This window comes from Hylobates moloch, unplaced genomic scaffold (assembly GCF_009828535.3).
Source record: "Hylobates moloch isolate HMO894 unplaced genomic scaffold, HMol_V3 SCAFFOLD_18, whole genome shotgun sequence".
In the NCBI taxonomy this organism is placed as follows: Eukaryota; Metazoa; Chordata; class Mammalia; order Primates; family Hylobatidae; genus Hylobates; species Hylobates moloch.
In genome coordinates, this window is record NW_026652293.1 from 32,928,808 (window position 1) to 32,949,843 (window position 21,036).

General features: G+C 45.9%; 1 pseudogene; it reads left to right on the forward strand.

Annotated features, from left to right (window-relative positions):
• The first annotated feature begins 12,213 nt into the window (after positions 1-12,213).
• Positions 12,214-12,534, forward strand: LOC116457417 (NADH dehydrogenase [ubiquinone] iron-sulfur protein 5-like; annotated as a pseudogene).
• The last annotated feature ends 8,502 nt before the right edge of the window (positions 12,535-21,036 follow it).

Here is a 21,036-nt window from a genome sequence, read left to right on the forward strand (position 1 = left end):
GACGCCGTTCGCGGCGCTCTCCCGGGATCCCTGGGCGAGCCAGGCGAGCCTGCGCTTCCCAGCAGCCCTCGCGCCGTTGAGGGCGTTGGCAGCCACGCTTCCAAGGCTAACCCCCTTCCTGAAACTGGGGGCGGTCTCTCTGCAGTACCTTATCTATGCTCGCTTTGTAGCCTTTGTGATTTTCCACCTGCAGTCATTTATCTATGTATAATCCCTAAGCGCCTCCTGTGTGCCTCACCAGTGCATTGTTCTAGGGATATGACAGCTAGGAATATGGTCCCTGCCTTCAAAGAACTTGGAGTTCAATAGGAAGACATTCGCTTATCCATTCAGCAAGCATTTAGAGGACCTTCTATATGTGCCAGGTGTAGCTGGACAAAGTGCAGTGAGCAGTCTGATTCATCTCTCTTCTTCCCAGACCTGTCTTGGCCACCAACATGAATTACCTAAGCAATGAATGGCTATGGGAGATGTTGACTGGAACACAGTAGCAGTGAAGGGTGTAGCAATGTCACTGTTATAACATCTAGTACTCAAACAGTGCTGAAATTTGTTCCAGGCTCTAAATGCTTTATATGAATTAACTCATTTAATTCTCATTATATATCATGTCACTGTAAACTTACACCCACAGTGACACTGTGGGGTAGGTATTATTATTATCCCCATTCTACAGATGAGAAAACTAAAGTACAGAGAAATTAAGTAATTTGTCCAAGGTTACACAGTGAGGGAGTTGGTATGCAATAATTTTTTTTTTTTTTAATAAAAGAATGAATGAGGCCAGGCACGGTGGTTCACGCCTGTAGTCCTAGCACTTTGGGAGGCCGAGGCGGGTGGATCACCTGAGGTCAAGAGTTCGAGACCAGCCTGGCCAACCTGGTGAAACTCTGTCTCTACTAAAAATACAAAATTAGCAGGGTTCTCTACTAAAAATACAAAATTATAAGGCATACACCTGTAATCCTAGCTCTTCGGGAGGCTCAGGCAGGAGAATTGCTTTAACCTGGGAGGTGGAGGTTGCAGTGAGCTGAAATTGTGCCATTGCATTCCAGCCTGGGCGACAAGAGCGAAAAAGAATGAATGAGGTAGAAAAGGAACATGTCAAGGAGATGGGGAAGAGGAGAGGAAGTTTACCTACATTTTGCTTTGTTTTCCTGCTCCTGTTCCTGCTAAGAATCATCAGTTCCATAAAGCCTAGATGGAAAGTTCTCCTAAGATAGCCACTTCCTATTCATCTTTTTTTTTTTTGAGACAGAGTTTCGTTCTTGTTGCCCAGGCTGAAGTGCAATAGCGTGGTCTCAGCTTACTGCAACCTCTGCCTCCCAGGTTCAAGCGATTCTCGTGCCTCAGCCTCCCAAGTAGCTGGGCTTACAGGTGCCCCCCACCACGCCCGGCTAATTTTTTTTGTATTTTTAGTAGAGACAGTGTTTCACCATATTGGCCAGGCTGGCCTTGAACTCCTAACCTCAGGTGGTCCGCTGGCCTCGGCCTCCCAAAGTGCTGGGATTACAGGCGTGAGCCACCACACCCAGCTGACTTCCCATTCATCTTTGAATCCTATCCAGCCCTACTTTTGAATTCTCAATGGAGCTAAATCCATGGCTTCCCATCGCCTATAACAATGCTTTCCAAATGGCTCCATTATTAAGCTATCCCCAATGGCAGCAAAGAATGGACTATTTCCAACCACTTATTTATTGGAAGGCAGCCAATAATGTCTGAAATCCCAGTTTTATTTTTTAAATTCATATGATTTTACATTCAATTCCCTATAATACATCTTTCATAGGATAACAGAAGATTGCCTTCCCCCGCCAAGCCTTTGAGTAAAATTGACATTCCAGGCAATATGCCACATTTACCTGTGGTTTCTTATAGCCTGATCACCTTAGGGGACTCCTCAGTACACATGGCCTAGGATGGGAATCCTTGAACTTTGGTTTGAGGTCATCTTCTTTAGGATGGCCTTCCAGACCCTGTGCAATCTGATTCTAGCCTTATATTCTGCCTCTCTTCCCCCACATCCCACCAACCTTCTGTTCTCTGAATAGATCCCAAGTTTGTGTCCCTGTTTATCTCTGCTCTTGATGCCTGGACCACCCTTTTTGACACAAATCGGAAATACTCTCCTATGTAAAGTCTTCCCAGACACAACAACTACACACATTCAAATTAGATTTAGATGCTCCCATTTTAGTGTTCCACACCACTTGGTTTATTCTGGTATAGTGTAGTAGGAAAGAAAGAACTGGCTTTGGAGTGGGGACAGATCTTAGTTCAGAATCCATGTTCCATGTTTATTAAATTGTGACCTTAAACCAATCATGTTTGTGAGTGTGAATCCTCTTCTGTAAATGCAGATCCATTTGTAATGGCTGTCAGAAGGACTACAAGTTCATGTATGCAATGTGCTTGGCAGAGCACCTGGCTCAAAGTCATTCCTGTTCCAGGAATGTTTCTTGTCATTCCAAAATGGCGTGAAAGTCTGTGTCCCCCACCAGACTGTGACCTCTGTGTCCTGTGTGCTGGTCACAGGGCCAAGAATAGAATAGGGCTTGATGATAGAATACAGCAGGGTGATGTCGATTACTGAAATCTGGGAATGTTTCCCTTTATTTTATGAGTTGAACTGCATTGAAATGAGATCACCTGAGCGGTAGAGGGCACAAGAGAGTTAGTTGGTGACGAAAGGCTGAACCAAGTAAGAGGTCACTTTTTTTTGTTTTGCTCTTTCATGTAGGCTAGAGTGCAGTGGCGCGATTTTGGCTCACCACAACCTCCGTCTTACGGTTTCAAGCAATTCTCCTGCCTCGGCCTCCCGAATAGCTGGGATTACAGGCGCCCACCACCGTGCCCACCTAATTTTTGTATTTTTAGTAGAGATGGAGTTTCACCATATTGGCCAGGCTGGTCTCGAACTCCTGACCTCGTGATCCGTTTGAACTTACTGTTGCCTCTGCCCTAGAGTGCTTTTCTCCTGTATTTTTTTTGGCTTGCCTTCTTAAGTTCTCTGCTTCAATTTGACATCGTCCATGTGGTCGTAGCTCATTCTTGTTATAATCACAGTGTCTTGATTGTGCCCAGCAATATTAGGTGCCCAAGTATTGTTGATTGAATTAAGAAGAGGGATTATCATTCCAAATAATTTGGTTTTCTTTATTGGAACTTAGAATATCACTGACTTTTGCTCTTTTGGCCCAGGTTTTTCTTAAAGCTATAAGAAACATTAAATGAAGGTCTAATTGACATACAGGAAACTGCACATAACTTTAAAGTAACAATTATGAGTTTCTGCCTATGTATACACCTGTAAACCATTATCACAATCAAGATAATGAGCATATTCATCACCTCAAAGTTTCCTCATGTGCCTTTGTACTTCATTCCCTCCCCAGCAACCATTAATCTGCTTTCTGTCACTGCAGATGGGTTGCATTTTGTAGAATATTATCTAAATAGAATCATACAGTAAGTACTGTTTCTTTTTTTTTTTTTTTTTTTTTTTTTTTTTTTTGAGACGGAGTCTCACTCGGTCGCCCAGGCTGGAGTGCAGTGGCGCAATCTTGGCTCACTGCAAGCTCCGCCTCCCGGGTTCACGCCATTCTCCTGCCTCAGCCTCTCCGAGTAGCTGGGACTACAGGTGCCCGCCACCACGCCCGGCTAATTTTTTGTATTTTTAGTAGAGACGGGGTTTCACCCTGGTCTCGATCTCCTGACCTCGTGATCCGCCCGCCTCGGCCTCCCAAAGTGCTGGGATTACAAGCGTGAGCCACCGCGCCCGGCCGTACTGTTTCTTTTTTATAGTTTCTTCGATTCAGCATAATTATTTTGAGATTCATCCATGTTACCACATGTATTAATAGTTCATCCTTTTTGTTAGTGAATGATATTTCGTGATGTAGATATATCACAATTTGTTTATCTATTTGGGTTTCCAGTTTTTGGCTTACAAATAAAGCTGCTGTGAATATTTGTGTACAAGTCTTTGTATGGGCATTCATTTCCATTTTTTGGGTTCATACCTAGGAGTGGAATGGCTAGATCATATGGTAGGTATATATCTAACTTTACGAAATGCCCAAACTGTTTTCTAAAGTGTTTCCACCATTACATTCTTACCAGCAGTGTTTGACAGTTCTAGTTGCCCTACATCCTCACCATCATTTGATGTGTGGTCAGTCTTTTAAAATTTTAGCCATTATAGTGAGTATAACAGTATCTTATCGTGGGTTTAGTTTGTATTTTTTTGAGTGACCAATAATGTTGGCGTCTTTTCATGTGCTTATTTGCCATCCGTGTATCTTTGATGACATGTTTGTTAAAATCTTTCGCCCCCTTTTTATTGGATTGTTTTTTATTATTGCATTCTAAGAGTTCTTTATATATTCAAGTCCTTTATCAGAAGTTTTTCATATATTTTCTCCAAGTTTTGCCTGCCTTTTTTGTTTTTATAAGTGTCTTTCAAAACCAAAAGTTTTTCATTTTAATGGTGTGTCTAGTTTATTGATTTTTTTCCTCTTGTTAATTGTTTGTGCTTTTTCTTTCATATTCAAGAAGTCTTTGACAAACCCAAAGTCACTAAGATTTTATCCTATATTTTCTTGTAGAAATTTTATGGTTTAAATCTTATATTTAGGTTGGGCGCGGTGGCTCACGCCTGTAATCCCAGCTCTCAGGGAGGCAAGAGGCGGGAAGATAGCTTGAGCCCAGGAGTTCGAGACCTGCCTGGGCAATATAGCGAGACCCCGTTCTCCCGAAAAAGAAAAAAAACAAACAAAAAAAAAGATAAATCTTATATTTAGAAAGCCTATGATCCATTTCAGATTAATTTTTGCATAAAGTATGAGATAACAGTTGAGGTTCACTTTATTGCATGTGGGTTTGTAATTACTGCAGCACCATTTGTTAGAAAGATTATCCATTCTTGGCCTCCCAAAGTGTTGGGATTACAGGCGTGAGCCACTGCGCCCGGCCCCATTTTTTTTTTTTTTGAGACAGTCTCTGTCACCTAGGCTGGAGTGCAGTGGCGAGATCTTGGCTCACTGCAACCTCTGCCTCTTGGGTTCAAGGATTCTCCTGCCTCAGCTTCCCAAGTAGCTGGGACTACAGGCGCCCACCACCACGCCCAGCTAATTTTTGTATTTTTAGCAGAGATGGGGTTTCACCTTGTTGGCTAGGCTGGTCTCGAACTCCTGACCTCAGGTGATCCACTCACCTCGGCCTCCCAAAGTGTTGGGATTACAGGCGTGAGCCACCGCGCCCGGCCTCAGGGTAGGTCTTAATACCTCCTTTTTATAAAGGAGATCCAGATAAGTAAAGTGATTTCCACCAGGTCACACAGCCCGCTAAACCTCTCCCGAAGGGTTACACGTTGGTAAGAGGAGCCGCCCCGCGAGAGAGACCGGACCAATCACGTTTGCTGTGAGGTCACTTTGGAGGCCTGAGATTGGTGCTCATGTCTAAACGGACCCGATCTTTCTCAGTGGCTGGTGCAGCTGAGGGAGGTTCCAGGTGGGTTGCCCGGGGGCTGCCCAGCTCTCCGTCCTCTGCAGATCCCCTCGGGACTCTCAGCATTGTGTGGGTTAGCCGTGGAGACGCCCTGCCCTTCCTGCTGTGGCCAGTCAACCCCCTCAAGCCCGTGCCCGTAGAGTTTGCAGCCCTTCCTCACCTCATCACTCCCCATCCCCCCAAAACAAAGGAAAGGCTGTGACAGCTGCCAGCCCTGCACATGCTCTTGTTTCAACAGCGGCGATTGCACATCACGTAGTCCCCACGTGACCTGTCGGGCCTAGGGCAAGTGCAAGGCTTTCGGAAACCCGAATCATTGCAACCTTGACTTCCTGCCTGTCTCTGAGGCTCCCGGGCTGTGCTTTAAGCTGGACAGGCCCCCGCGTTACAGGGAAAAGGACCAAGGTCCAGAGAGGAAAGGGGCTTGTCCCAGGGTAGGCAGCAAGTTAGTGACAGAGCCATACTCTTCCCTCAGGGCAGGCACCTGTAGTCCCAGCTACTTGGGAGGCTGAGGCAGAATTGCTTGACCCCAGGAGGCAGAGGTTGCAGTGAGCAGAGATCACACCACTGCACTCCAGCCTGGGTGACAGAGTGAGATTCTCTTTCAAAAAAAAAAAAGGGCCAGGAGGCTGGTGTGGTAGCTCACACCTATAATCCCAGCACTCTGGGAGGCTAAGGTGGGTGGATCACCTGAGGTCAGGAGTCCGAGACCAGCCTGGCCAACATGGTGAAACCCTGTCTCTACCAAAAATACAAAAATTAGCTGGGCATGGTGGCAGGTGTGTGTAATCCCAGCTACATGAGAGGCTGAGGCAGGAGAATCGCTTGACCTGGGGAGGCAGAGGTTGCAGTTAGTTGAGATCACGCCATTGCACTCCAGCCTGGGCAACAAGAACGAAACTGCATCTCAAGAAAGACAAAAAATAAAATAAAATTAAATTTTAAAAAGGCCGGGTGTAGTGGCTCATGCCTGTAATCCCAGCACTCTGGGAGGCCAAGGCAGGTGGATCATGAGGTCAGGAGTTAAAGACCAGCCTGGCCAAGGTGGTAAAACCCTCTCTCTACTAAAAATACAAAAAAAAATTGCTGGGCGTGGTGACATGTGCCTGTAATTCCAGTTACTTGGGAGGCTGAGGCAGAGAATCGCTTGAACCCGAGAGACGGAGGTTGCAGTGAGCCAAGATTGTGCCACTGCACTCCAGCCTGGGTGACAGAGCGAGACTCCATCTCAGAAAATAAAAAATAAAAATAAAGACATTTGCTGGAAATAAGCACTGGAATAGAGTTTCTTTTTTTGTTTTGAGACGGAGTATCGCTCTGTCGCCCAGGCTGGAGTGCAGTGACGCAATCTCGGCTCACTGCAAGCTCCGCCTTCCGGGTTCACGCCATTCTCCTGCCTCAGCCTCTCCGAGTAGCTGGGACTACAGGCACCCGCCACCACGCCTGGCTAATTTTTTGTATTTTTTAGTAGAGACTGGGTTTCATCGTGGTCTTGATCTCCTGACCTCGTGATCCGCCCGCCTCGGCCTCCCAAAGTGCTGGGATTACAAGCGTGAGCCACCACGCCCAGCCAGAGTTTCAATACTAATTACTGTTCTGCCACTTCTATAGTGTTTGTTCAGCTTTGGCTAAATCCATCTCTTTTATTCTCTTTTTAGATCCTCAGTCTTCTCATCTGTGAAATGGGACTCCCAATCTCTACCCCACCTTGATGCTGGGGAAAGACAAACCAACCTCAATACCTAAGTTTAAACGGTGTTTTACATAACCATGAAAGTGTTGTCTTGGCCAGGTGCTGTGGCTCATGCCTGTAATTTCAGCACTTTGGGAGGACAAGGTGAGAGGATCCCTTGAACCTAGGAGTTTAAGACCAGCCTGGGTAACATAAAGAGACCCCGTCTCTACAAAAAATAAAAACATTAGCCAGGTGTGACAGCATGTGCTTGTAGTCTCAGCTACTTGGGAGGCTGAGGCGGAAGGACTGATTGAACCCAGGAATTTGAGACTTCAGTGAGCCATGATTGTGCCACTGCACTCCAGCCTGGATAACAGAGTGAGACCCTGTCTCGAAAAAAAAAAAAAAATTTACCACTCAAGAAGAACTGCGGAAGGTAGTGAAGGAAATAAGGTTTGCATATCTCTTTGCAAACCTTAAAACACTGTAAAAATTAGGTAAGACACTATTTCTAATGAGATAACTTTTTTTTGGGGGGGGGGGACGGAGTTTTGCTCTTGTTGCCCAGGCTGGAGCACAATGGCGCGATCTTGGCACACTGCAACCTCTGCCTCCTGGGTTCAAGTGATTCTCCTGCCTCAGCCTCCTGAGTAGCTGGGATTACAGGCATGCGCCACCACACCCGGCTAATTTTGTATTTTTAGTAGAGACAGGGTTTCTCTATGTTGGTCAGGCTGGTCTCAAACTCCTGACCTCAGGTGATCCACCCGCCTCGGCCTCCCAAAGTGTTGAGATTGCAGGTGTGAGCCACCGCGCCTGGCCCTAATGAGATAACTTATAGAACATTATATGACTTACAAAGGCTGGACCTCAGACTACACTTTGAGTACCCAAGAACTAAATCCTTGCTACTCAAAGTGTGGCTTGAGGAATAGCAGCATCCATATCATGTGAGATCCTAGTAGACATGGAGAACCTTGGGACCCCCACCACACCTACTGAACCAAAATATGCATTGAAAAATTATTATTATTTTATTGAGATGGAGTTTTGCTCTTGTCACCTAGGCTGGAGTGCAATGGCACAATCTTGGCTCACTGCAACCTCCGCCTCCCAGGTTCAAGTGATTCTCCTGCCTCAGCCTCCTGAGTAGCTGGGATTACAGGCATGTGCCACCACGCCCAGCTAATTTTTGTATTTTCAGTAGAGACAGAGTTTCACCATGTTGGCCAGGGTGGTCTCGAACTCCTGACCTCAGGTGATCCACCTGCCTTGAGCTCCCAAAGTGCTGGGATTACAGGCATAAGCCACCGCACCCGGCCTAAAATTATTATTATTTTTAGAGACTGGGGTCTCATTATGTTGCCCAGGCTGGGCTCAAGCAATCCTCCCACCTCAGCTTCCCAAGCAGCTGGGACTACAGGTGTGAGCCACACTGCCTGGCCAGAATGTGCATTTTACTAAGATCCCCAGGTGACACAGATACACAATCAACTTTAAGAAGCAATGCTGTAAATCACAGGATACATGCACTGGAATGATTTTGAAAATAATCTTCAACTCCCTCATTTTACAGGTGAGTGCACTGAGCCCAGGAATGAAAGGGACTTGTCTTTCTAAAAGACCTGTGTCACCCCCATTTGGAAACCAAAGGCTCCACAATGCCCACATCCTTAGCTCAGCATTCCAGGCCCTCCCATCTGGCCCCTGCCAACCACTCCACTTGCTACTTCCCCACCTATACTAGACAAACCAATCCCTCTGACCCACTCCTCTTCTCTGAACTCCTCAGGCTGTTTTGTCTGTGTGGGCTGCTCTTTCCAGCTCTCTCCAGCGTCAGTTCAAACTATGTTGCCCGACTGCCAGTCTTTGTCTAGGATGCCTTCCTAATCCTTACTGGTTGACAGTGGGCTGTGGTTAGCCAGCTGAGGGCTCCTCCACTTCCCGAAGCACTGTGGTCATCGCCTGTTTTACCAAACTGTGAGCACCTTAAGGATAGGAACCAAATCTGATTTCTTTATGTGCCTTCCAGGTCCCAACACAGAGTGAAGCACTTTGTAAGTGCTCCGTTTATCCTATGTGGTTAATAACTTATAACAATGCCTCCAGATCTAATTTTTTTTTTTTTTTTTTTTGAGATGGAGTCTCGTTCTGTCCCCCAGGCTGCAGTGCAGTGGCGTGATCTCGGCTCACTGCAACCTCCACCTCCCAGGTTCAAGCAGTTCTCTACCTCAGCCTCCCGAGTAGCTGGGATTACAGACACCCACCACCACGCCCGGCTAATATTTTTGTATTTTTTTTAGTAGAGAGGGGGTTTCACCATCTTGGCCAGGCTGGTCTTGAACTCCTGACCTCGTGATTCACCTGCCTCGGCCTCCCAAAGTGCTAGGATTACAGGCGTGAGCCACTGCGCCCAGCCAACTTTCTGCTTTTAAGACTATGAAATCCCAAAGAGTAGGGACCTGATATTCTCTGCCTGCCCCATCTCATTCATGAGGCTCACGTGCAGAGCACAATGGGCATGTGTTCACCACCTAAGCTGGCTGGCTCGGCTTCTGATTATAGCCATTCCCATAATGTGTGTGTGGACCCAGGTCACTGCAGCATGCTCATGGAAATCCAAATTAGGAAGAAGGGTTGCAACACCAAGGACAAGGAAGGGATCAGGTTTCAGGACAAATCATCTCAAGTCAGGGGTGAGATTTACTGCCTTCTAAAAAAAGCTCACAAGATTTCAAGCTGTGACCCCAAAAGTCTATTCCTGAGCCCTCCTGCCTGCACATAAAAACTGACACAGTGAGGTGCTCAGCCCATGTTGTTGAGTGAATAAATTAATCTGGACTTCTAAATGTAACCAAATACTGACTGTCAGAAAAAAGCAGTTGTGCCAGAAGAGAACTGTAACTAAATGTCACATGGCATTAAAGTATACGCCCCTAACCTTTGGCCACAAACCTTGCTATCTGCCCCAGCCTGCCTTTCCAGCTTGTTCTCTTCCCTCCCATACACACTCTTTGAACCTCATCCCAAATTATTTGTTGACCCTATAAACATCACCTGGTTTCACGTTCCAGTGCCTTCACACATGTGATTCCCTATGCCTAGAATGCTCTTCCCTCTCCGTTAATTAAGGTAATTATTTTTCCTTCCAAACCCAGGTCAAGGCCAGGCACGGTGGCTCACGCCTGTAATCCCAGCACTTTGGGAGGCCGAAGCGGGCAGGTCACCTGAGGTCGGGAGTTCGAGACCAGTCTGACCAACATGGAGAAACCCTGTCTCTACTAAAAATACAAAATTAGCAGGGCATGGTGGCACATGCCTATAATCCCAGCTACTTGGGAGGCTGAGGCAGGACAATCGCTTGAACCCAGGAGGCGGAGGTTGCGGGGAGCTGAGATCGCACCATTGCGCTCCAGCCTGGGCAACAAGAGCGAAACTCCGTCTCAACAACAACAACAACAAAAAAACAACAACGACAAAAACCCAGGTGGAGTAGTGCCTCTTTCAGGAAGCCTGCTCTGACCACTGACTGCCCCCACCACCAGGCTGGATGCCTCTGTGCTTTAGCAAGTGCGCTGCTTCCTTATTTTTTTTTTCTTTTTTGAGACAGGGTTTCACTATGTTGCCCAGGCTAGAGTGCAGTGGGTATTTTACAGGCATGACCATAGTGCACTGCAGCCTCAAACTCCTGGGCTCAGTCTATCCTCCCGCCTCGGCTTCCTGAGTAACTGAAACTACAGGCATGAGCCACCACACACAAACATGCTTCTTTTTATAAGAGTACTTACCATGTTCTTTTTCTGTTGTCTTCCCTCCCTTCCTACTAGACTTGAGTACCTTGAGGGCAGGGCCTGGGTTTTATCTATTTCTGTGTCCTCAGTGTCCAGCACACAGCGTGACACAAAGGAGAGGTATTTATTGAGCACATGCCCAGTGAAAAGAATGTGCAGTAAAAGAGTTATCATCAGTTAGGGAATTTACTCCCACACCTCCAAGGAATTCCTAGTTCAGGAAAGGCTTTTTTTGTTGGAGAATAAATTATTTACAAGCATCTGACCTCCTAGGAAAAGGCTAGAACAGTGAATAGTAGATGACAGGTGAGAATGACTAGGGAAGTATAATTTTATCACCATTCCAAAACACACATACATTGTTCCTGGTAGATGCATAATTTGTAGGAGATGGACACAGCACCCTCTTATAGAAGGGTCCCCATGCCTGTAATCCCAGCACTTTGGGAGGCCGAGGCAGGTGGATCATGAGGTCAGGAGTTCGAGACCAGCCTGGCCAACATGGTGAAACCCTATCTCTACTAAAAATACAAAAATTAGCTGGGCGTGGTGGCACATGCCTGTAGTCCCAGCTACTTGGGAGGCTGAGGCAGGAGAATCGCTTGAACCCAGGAGGCAGAGGTTGTGGTGAGCCGAGATTATACCACTGCACTCCAGCCTGGGCAACAGAGCAAGACTCTGCCTCAAAAAAAAAAAAAAAAAAAAAAAAAAAGGGTCCTCTGGATACAAGGCCCCAAGAAAATGTGCACACAAATTATGAAATCTGGATCAGTTATCAGTTCTAGGAGTTGATTTAATTCTATAATGTGGGACAAGTCCCTTCTCTCTCTAAGCTTCAGTTTCCTCATCTGTAAAATGGGGATAATAATGTCTGGCTTGAGGCCAGGCTCAGTGGCTCATGCCTGTAATCCCAGCACTTTGGGAGGCCGAGGTGGGCGGATCACCTGAGTTCAGGAGTTTGAGACCAGCCTGGCCAACACGGCAAAACCCCGTCTCTACTAAAAATACAAAAATTAGCCAGGCATGGTGGCACACACCTGTAGTCCCAGGTACTCGGGAGGCTGAGGCAGGAGAATCGCTTGAACCCAGGAGGCAGAGTTTGCGGTGAGCCAAGATCATGCCACTGCACTCTAGCCTGGGTAACAGAGCGAGACTCGACTCCGTTTCAGAAAAAAAAAAAAAAAAGTGGGGGGGTGGGGGCCACAGAAGAGACAAGGGCATGAGCATTGGATCGCCATGCCTTTCTTGGATGTGCTGAAAAGGTTCAGCCTTAACATAGATTGATGGTGGACAATCCAAAGTGCTGAACAGCCCTACAAGATTCCTGCTCGATGCCAGGCTTTTCAAAAAGAATGGATACAATGTGCACATGGAATCGTTAGCATCCAGGCAGAGAAAGAGTGCAAGATAGAATATGATGATTTTGTAGAGTGTATACTTCAGCAGAAAATGATGAGACGTCTGAGTACCATTAGGAAGCAGCGGGATAAGCTGATGAAGGAAGGGAAGTACACCCCTCCACCTCACCACGTGGGCGATGGAGAGCCTTGGCACTGAGCAGAGCAGCTGCTGATGGCTGGAGGCTGATTTTCCTGTTCTCTGTTCTCCACTGGAAAGGTTGTTTACAGAAAACCTCCTTGTCAAAGTGTGTAAAAATAAAGGATTGCTCCATTCTCCACTCCCCAAAAAAATAATGTCTAGCTTGCAGGATTTGCATGAGGATTTTACAGTAATAGCCAATACTTATATAACAGTTATATCTTGCCAAGTCCTATTTTTTTCTTTCTTTTTTTTTTTTAATTTTTTTGAGACAGAGTCTTGCTCTGTCGCCCAGGTTGTAGTGCAGTGGCATGATCTCAGCTCACTGCAACCTCCGCTTCGGGGGCGCAAACAATTCTCCTGCCTCAGCCTCCCAGGTAGCTGGGACTACAAGTGTGCACCACAACACCTGGCTAATTTTTGTATTTTTAGTAGAGACAGGGTTTGGCCATGTTGGCCAGGCTGATCTCAAACTCCTGGCCTCAAGTAATCCACCCTCCTTGGCCTCCCAAGTTCTGGAATTATATGACTAAGCCACTGTGGCTGGCCTTGCCAGGTCCTATTTTAAGAGCCTTATATATGTAATAGTATAAATATATAGTAACTCAGTTAATCTGCTAGATGCTCTGAGTTAAGTAAGATTATCACACCAATTTTATAGGTAAAGAGACACAGCCGGGCGTGGTGGCTGATGCCTGTAATCCCAGCACTTTGGGAGGCCGAGGCAGGTGGATCATGAGGTCAGGAGTTCATGACCAGCCTGGCCAAGATGGTGAAACCCCATCTCTACTACAAATAATAAAATTAGCCATGCGCAATGGCAGGTGCCTGTAATCCCAGCTACTCTGGAGGCTGAGGCAGGAGAATTGCTTGAACCTGGGAGGCGGAGGTCGCAGTGAGCCGAGATAGCACCACTGCACTACAGCCTGGGAGACAGAGTGAGACTCCATCTGAAAAAAAAAAAAAAAAGAAAGAAAGAAACAGACACACAGATGTGTCACATAACTTCTCTAAGATCACATGGCTAGTAAATGTGGAGCTGGGAGTGAAACCCAGGCAGAATAGCTTGCTCTAGAGTCCATGCTCCTAACAAGTACTGTACTCTATGTCACCCCTCCAATAAGATAATTACATAAAAGTGAAGGTGTCTGCCCATAATAAGGCATAACAAATATTGACAATAAGAAAGGTAATCCAGTGCCCATAGTTGATGAGATGAAATAAAGTGGATTAATATTAAGGAGAAAAATATTACCTTATTGCTCCTTTTTTAAACGTCTTAACTGTTACATACTCTTGCAACTGGAAGGTTTTCTGTCTGAGGTCTGGGTTAAGATGCCTAAAGGTAAGCTGGCTTTGCTTTCTCTTGAGGAAATGAAAAGGTTCTTAGCACTTGAGCCAGAGGGCATTTGAGGGACAACAGGATACCATGAAATTAATTCCTTCCAGTCGGGCCATGTTCTGGGCCCTAAAGAGAGAGATAAATCTAGCTGGGCCTGGTGGCGGGCACCTGTAATCCCAGCTACTCAGGAGGCTGAGGCAGGAGAATGGTGTGAACCCAGGAGGCGGAGCTTGCAGTGAGCCGAGATTGCGCCACTGCACTCCAGCCTGGGCGACAGAGTGAGACTCCTTCTCAAAAAAAAAAAAAGAAAGATAAATCAAATCCAGTCAATGCTCCAGAGGAGCTCACAGCCTATTTGGGAAGGCAAACAAAAGGCACAACCCCAATAGAGTAGACTCTTCGGAGGGAAACTCATGAAGGACAATTAACCTAATTATGGAAGGGTGTTCTGGAAAGGCTGTGAGGAGGAGATGCCTCAATCTAGTAGTAAATGCAAGTGGAAGGCACATTTGAAGAAAGCAAGAAAGAGTTTCCTGGCGGAAAGAAAGCCATGAGCAAATACATAAAGGCTTAAAGTAGCACTATATATTCCAAGAGCTACGAGTAATTCAGTATAGCTAGAGCAGAGCCAGAAGACATGGAGTGAAAGCGTTGATGCTCAAAACATAGAGACAGGCCAGATGGAAAAGTGCCTCAATTGTCAAATTAAGAGTGTGGCCCTTGGCCAGGTGCAGTGGCTCACACCTGTAATCCTAGCACTTTGGGAGGCCAAGGCGGGTGGACTGCCTGAGCTCAGGAGTTCAAGACCAGCCTGGGCAACATGATGAAACCCCATCTCTACTAAAATACAAAAAATTAGCCGGGTGCTAATTTTTAGCCAAGATGGTGAAACCCCATCTCTACTACAAATAATAAAATTAGCCAGGCGCAATGGCACGTGCCTGTAATCCCAGCTACTCTGGAGGCTGAGGCAGGAGAATCGCTTGAACCTGGGAGGCGGAGGTTGCAGTGAGCTGAGATTGCGCCACTGCACTCCAGCCTGGGTGACAAGAGGGAAACTGCCTCAAAAAAAAAAAGGGTCCTTATTCTATAGGAGTTGTAGAGCCATTGAAAATTCCTGAGGCCAGGCGTGGTGGCTCATGCCTGTAATCCCAGCACTTTGGGAGGCTGAGGCAGGAGGATCACGAGGTCAAGATATCGAGACCATCCTGGCCAACATGGTGAAACCCCATCTCTACTAAAAATACAAAAATTAGCTGAGCGTGGTGGCACGTGCCTGTAGTCCCAGCTACCGGGGAGGCTGAGGCAGGAGAATTGTTCAAAGGTTTGAGCCTTGAGAGAGCTTTTAAGCACATTGGAAGATGCTCAACATCATTACTCGTTAGGAAAATGCAAATTAAAACCACAATGAGATACTACTTTGCACCCACTGGGATTACTATAACAAAAAAGATGAACAATAACAAGTGTTGATGAGGATGTGGAGAAATTGTAACTCTCAGACACTGCTAGTGGGAATGCAAAATGGTACAGCTGTCTTGAAAAACAGTTTAGCAGTTCACTAAAAAGTTAGAGTTGGCAGGGCATGGTGGCTCACACCTGTAATCCCAGTATTTTGGGAGGCTGAGGTGGGTGTATCACGAGGTCAGGAGTTTGAGACCAGCCTGACCAACATGGTGAAACCCTGTCTCTACTAAAAATACAAAACTTAGCCGGGTGTGGTGGTGCACACCTGTAATCCCAGCTACTCAGGAGGCTAAGGCAGTAGAGTGACTTGAACCCGAGAGGCAGAGGTTGTAGTGAGCTGAGATCATGCCACTGCACTCCAGCCTGGGTGACCAGGCGAGACTCCTCTCAAAAAAATAAATAAATAAGTTAGAGTTACCACCTGACCCAGCAATTCCACTCCTAGGTGTATATCCAAGAGAAATGAAGGTAAACGTTCATATAAAAACTTGTCCACCAATGTTCATAGCAGCATTATCCACAGTAGCCAAAATTGGAAACACCCCAAATGTCCATCATCTAATGAATGAATAAACAAAATATGATACCCCCATACAATGGAATATTAGCTATAAAATGAAGTGAAGTTCTGATACATACTGCAACATGAATGAATCTTTAAAATATAATGCTAAATGAAAGAAGTCAGATACGAAAGGCAACATATTGTATAATTTCATTAATATTAAATATCCAGAATTGGCCCTGCGCTAATCCCAGCACTTTGGGAGGCCCAGGCAGGAGGATCCCTTGAGCCCAGGAGTTCAAGACCAGCCTGGGAAACATAACGAAATCTTATCTCTACAAAAACCACAAAAAACTAGCTAGGCATAGTGCTGCAGAACTGCAGACCCAGCTACTCAAAACACTGAAGTGGGAGGATCACCTGAGCCCAGGAGGTCGAGGCTGCAGTGAGCCCTGGTCATGCCAGTGCACTCCAGTCTGGGTGACAGAGCGAGCTCCTGTCTTGAATATATATATCTGTATATATATATATATATATATATATATATATATATAGACACACACACACATATATATATACACATACATATGTATATATATACATGGCATTAAATATATATATATATATATCCAGAATAGGCAAATCCACAGAAATAGAGTGTAGATTAGTGGTTGCCAGGGGCCACTGAATTGTACACTTTAAAATACTGAGTTTTTTGTGGCATGTGAATTATAAAGACTTGCACCAGAGTGACCCGTGAGGAAAGAACAGCAGTGCTGTAAGCTCAGGCTTCAAACAGGAGAACCCATCCTCCTGGAGGGCCATGAAGAGTTTCGATGGGGTACACAAGCATGAATAACTTTATGGTAACCACTTCTCACAACTCTGATATGTATACTCTTTCTTAACATTAATCTGCCTGAGAATTTACCTTTCACATCTCCACTTTCACAATAGCTTTCCCTTTGCTTTTAAAAGAAAAGCTGTTGTGCACGTGTACCCTAAAACTTAAAGTATAATAATAATAAAATTTTTAAAAAAAAAGAAAAAAAAGAAAAGCTATACCTTTCACTTATCCTGAATACTGTATTACTGTGAGGGTATTGTCCTGGGGTTGAAAATGTCTAGAGCCAGCCTGGCCAACACAGAGAAACCCCGTCTCTGCTAAAAATACAAAAATTAAGTAGGTGTGGTGGTGCGCGCCTGTGGTCCCAGCTACTTGGGAGGCTGAGACAGGAGAATCGCTTGAACCTGGGAGGCAGAGGTCGTAGTGAGCACAGATCACACCACTGCTCTCTAGCCTGGGCTACAGCAAGACTCTGTCTCAAAAAAAAAAAAAGAGAGAGAGAGGGAGGGAGGGTCCAAAGATAAAAGATTGTGATGAGTATGTAGAATGTTTTCAGACTTTAGACATGAAATAATTTTTAGTTTGACAAGGTTTAGGGCCCAGCTATGGGAGTGGGTGGCTGAAGTCAAAGGGAGACTCATTAGATTCGAGGATGTCAAGGAGCAGAGAGGCCGGAGAGCTGGATGGGTCATTGAGGTGGATGTTCAAGTCACCCAAGTTGTTATAGGATTGTAATAGCCCAGTTGCTTTCCAACTTTAGTGTGAGTCAGAATCACTTGGAAGGCATATTAAAATATAGTTTAGCCGGATGCAGTGGCATGCACCTGTAGTCCCAGTTACTTGGGAGGCAGAGGCAGGAGAATCGTTTGAGCACAGGAATTCTGGGCTCTAGTGTGCTATGCCAATCAGGTGTCTGCACTAAATTCAACATCAATGGGGTGATCTCCCAGGAGCAGAGGACCATCAGGTTGCCTAAGGAAAGGTGAACTGCCAGGTTGGAAATAAAAGAGGCCAAAACTCCTGGGCTGGACAGCAGTGAGATCACGCCTGTGAATAGTCTCTGCACTCCAGCCTAGGTTACATAGCGAGACCCCATCACACACACACACATCCCCCACACATACACACACGCCACACGTAGACACCACACATACACACACACACACACACACACACACACACACACACACACACACACAGTTTCCTGGGCCTTACACCCAGAATTTCTGATTCAGTTGGTCTTGGTGGCCCAATAATTTGCATTTCTAACAAGCCTCACCTGGGAACAGGGGTCAGGCCCACACTTTAGCAATTATTGTAGTAGAGTGAAGATTGAGTCAGGCGTCAAGGTCTTCTATGAATGTATTCAGTTGATGACAGCAATGAAGAGGGAGAGATAGCAACCTTAAATGGTTGATTTAAAATATGACCCTAACACTTGGATGTTTCACCTGGTAGCCAGTTCTTTGCCCTCCTTGGCCACATATTTCTCCCTAACCACAGCAGAAGTTTGGGCAACCTTTAGCTCTCTTTCTTGGTTTTAAACACTGTGTCCAAGGGCTTTAATATCCCTTTTTTTTTTTTTTAGAGATGCTTTTTTTTTTTTTTTTGTATTTTAGTAGAGACGGGGTTTCACCATGTTGCCTGGGCTGGTCGCGAACTCCTGAGCAATCCGCCCGCCTCGGCCTCCCAAAGTGCTAGGCGTGAACTACCGCGCCCAGCCAAGGGCTTTAATTTCATATTCAATGGAAGACTCTTCACCTTGATGTTTGAATCAGAAATAGCTGGAGCCAGCTTTATTCTAAAACCAGCAACTTCAGGGAGAAAAAGCAGACTGAACTGCCAAACTGCTTTCCACCTCCAGAGATTTCACTATGTGTTGGGGGGTGAGGAAAGGAAAAAAAGCCAGGTGCGGTGGCTCATGCCTGTAATCCCAACACTGTGGGAGGCTGAAGCAGGTGGATCACTTAAGGTCAGGAGTTCAAGACCAGCCTGGCCAACATGGTGAAGCCCTGTCTCTACTAGAAATACAAAAATTAGCTGGACATGGTGGCATGTGCCTGTAGTCCCAGCTACTCCGGAGGTTGAGGCAGTAGAATTGCTTGAACCCGGGAGGCAGAGGTTGAGGGGAGCTGAGATCATGCCACTGCACTCCAGCCTAGGGTACAGAGGGAGACTATCTTTAAAAAAAAAAAAAAAGGTAAAGCTAATACTAGAGAGGTCATTTATAGAGTAAATAATAGAAGGCACATGTCTCAAACTAATGTTCTTTCTGACAATAAATATGTTTTGCACATTTATGTAATTTTCTGAAATGTAGTTCACAAGCTATAGAAGTTAACCTTCCTTATTTACATTAAAAGTCATTAAATTGCTGGGCACGGTGGCTCACGCCTGTAATCCCAACACTTTGGGAGGCCAAGGCAGGAGAATCACTTGAGCCCAGGAGTTCAAGACCAGCCTGGGCAACATAGGGAGACCCTGTCTGTACAAAAAATAAAAAAAATTAGCTGGTCGTGTTAGCACATGCCTGTAGTACCAGCTACTTGGGAGGCTGAGGTGTGATGATCATTTGGGTCTGGAAAGTGGAGGCTGCAGTGAGGGCTGTCATCATGCCATTGCACTCCAGCCTAAGAGACAGAATGAGACCCTATCTCAAAAAAAAAAAAAAAAAAAGGTAAAGAAAATACAAGAAGGACTTGTAATTTATAGAAAAGACAGAGCATGGTAAAATGTAATCTTGCTGAAGACCTTAGTGTCAGCCTAATCAGTCACATAAGCAGGCCTGGTTTGGCTGGGCATGGTGGCTCATGCCTATAATCCCAGCACTTTGGGAAGCCAAGGCGGGCGGATCACCAGGTCAGGAGTTCCAGACCAGCATGGCCAATATGGTGACACCCTGTCTCTACTAAAAATACAAAACTTAGCTGGGAGTGGTGGCAGGCACCTGTAGTCTCAGCTATTCGGGAGGCTGAGGCAGGAGAATCACTTGAACCCAGGAGATGGACGTTGCAGTGAGCTGAGATCATGCCACTGCGCTCCAGCCTGGGTGACAGAGTGAGACTTCATCTCAAAAAAAAAAAAAAAAAAAGAAGGCCTGGTTTACATCACTGTACATATATACATATACATATAAGTCCAAGGAGTTTGTTTTCTTTCTGGACAAAACTTTCATTTTGTTGTTCCTTTCAATCAAGATAGGTTGAAAAGATACTTAATTGCTTTTTAATCTACCTTTTTCTTCTCTGGAGATACAATTTCTGATTCCAGGATGGCATGGTGGCTCATGCCTGTAATCCCAGCACTTTAGGAGGCTGAAGCGGGTGGATCCCTTGAGGCCAGGAGTTGACGACCAACCTGGCCAACAGGGTGAAACCCCATCTCTACTAAAAAAACAAAAATTAGTCAGGAGTGGTGGCTCATGCCTGTAATCTCAGTACTTTGGGAGGCTGAGGTGGGCAGATCACTTGAAGTCAAGAGTTCGAGACCAGCCTGGCCAACAAGGTGAAACTCCATCTCTACTGAAAATACAAAAAAAGTAGCCAGGTGTGGTGGTGCACACCTCCCAGCTACTCAGGAGGCCGAGGAAGGAGAATCATTTGAACCCAGGAGGTAGAGGTTGCAGTGAGCCAAAATCGCACCACTGCACTCCAGCCTGGGCGACAGAGCAAGATTCCATCTCTAAATAAAATAATAATAATAATTTCTAATTCCATAGTGAGGAGTTCTTACCAGCTTCCCTATGAGGTTTTGGAGCCATCATGTCAAGAGGACTTTCCATGTATACACTTAATATCTCAGCATTCTTATGGCCCATGTTAAATATTAGATACTTCCTGTCTACCCTGGAGGCATAGGTGCCTAAATAAATCAAGACTCTAGGGGCCAGGTGCAATGGCTCACGCCTGTAATCTCAATACTTTGGGAGCCTGAGACAGGCAGATCCTTTGAGTCCAGGAGTTCGAGACCAGCCTGGCCAACATGGCGAAACCCCGTCTCTACCAAAAAGACACAAATTAGCTGGGCGTGGTGGTGCATGCCTGTAGTCCCAGATACTCAGGAAGCTGAGGTGGAAGAATTGCTTGAACCCAGGAAGTGGAGGTTGCAGTGAGCTGAGGTCATGCCACTGCTCTCCAGCCTGGGTGACAGAGATTAAGTACAGAGCCAGAATGTTAGAACTGGTGGAGACCTTGAAGTTCACCCCTCCTGACCACTTACCCCCTCAGGACACTTTACAGATGATCAAACCTAGCCCCTATCCCCAAAGGGAGAGGAAAGATTTGTCCAAGGCCTCAGCATCTCAGGGCGCCAAATGCCTAGAGGTCATCAAATCATACCTCCCCAGTATCAGAGCCAGGG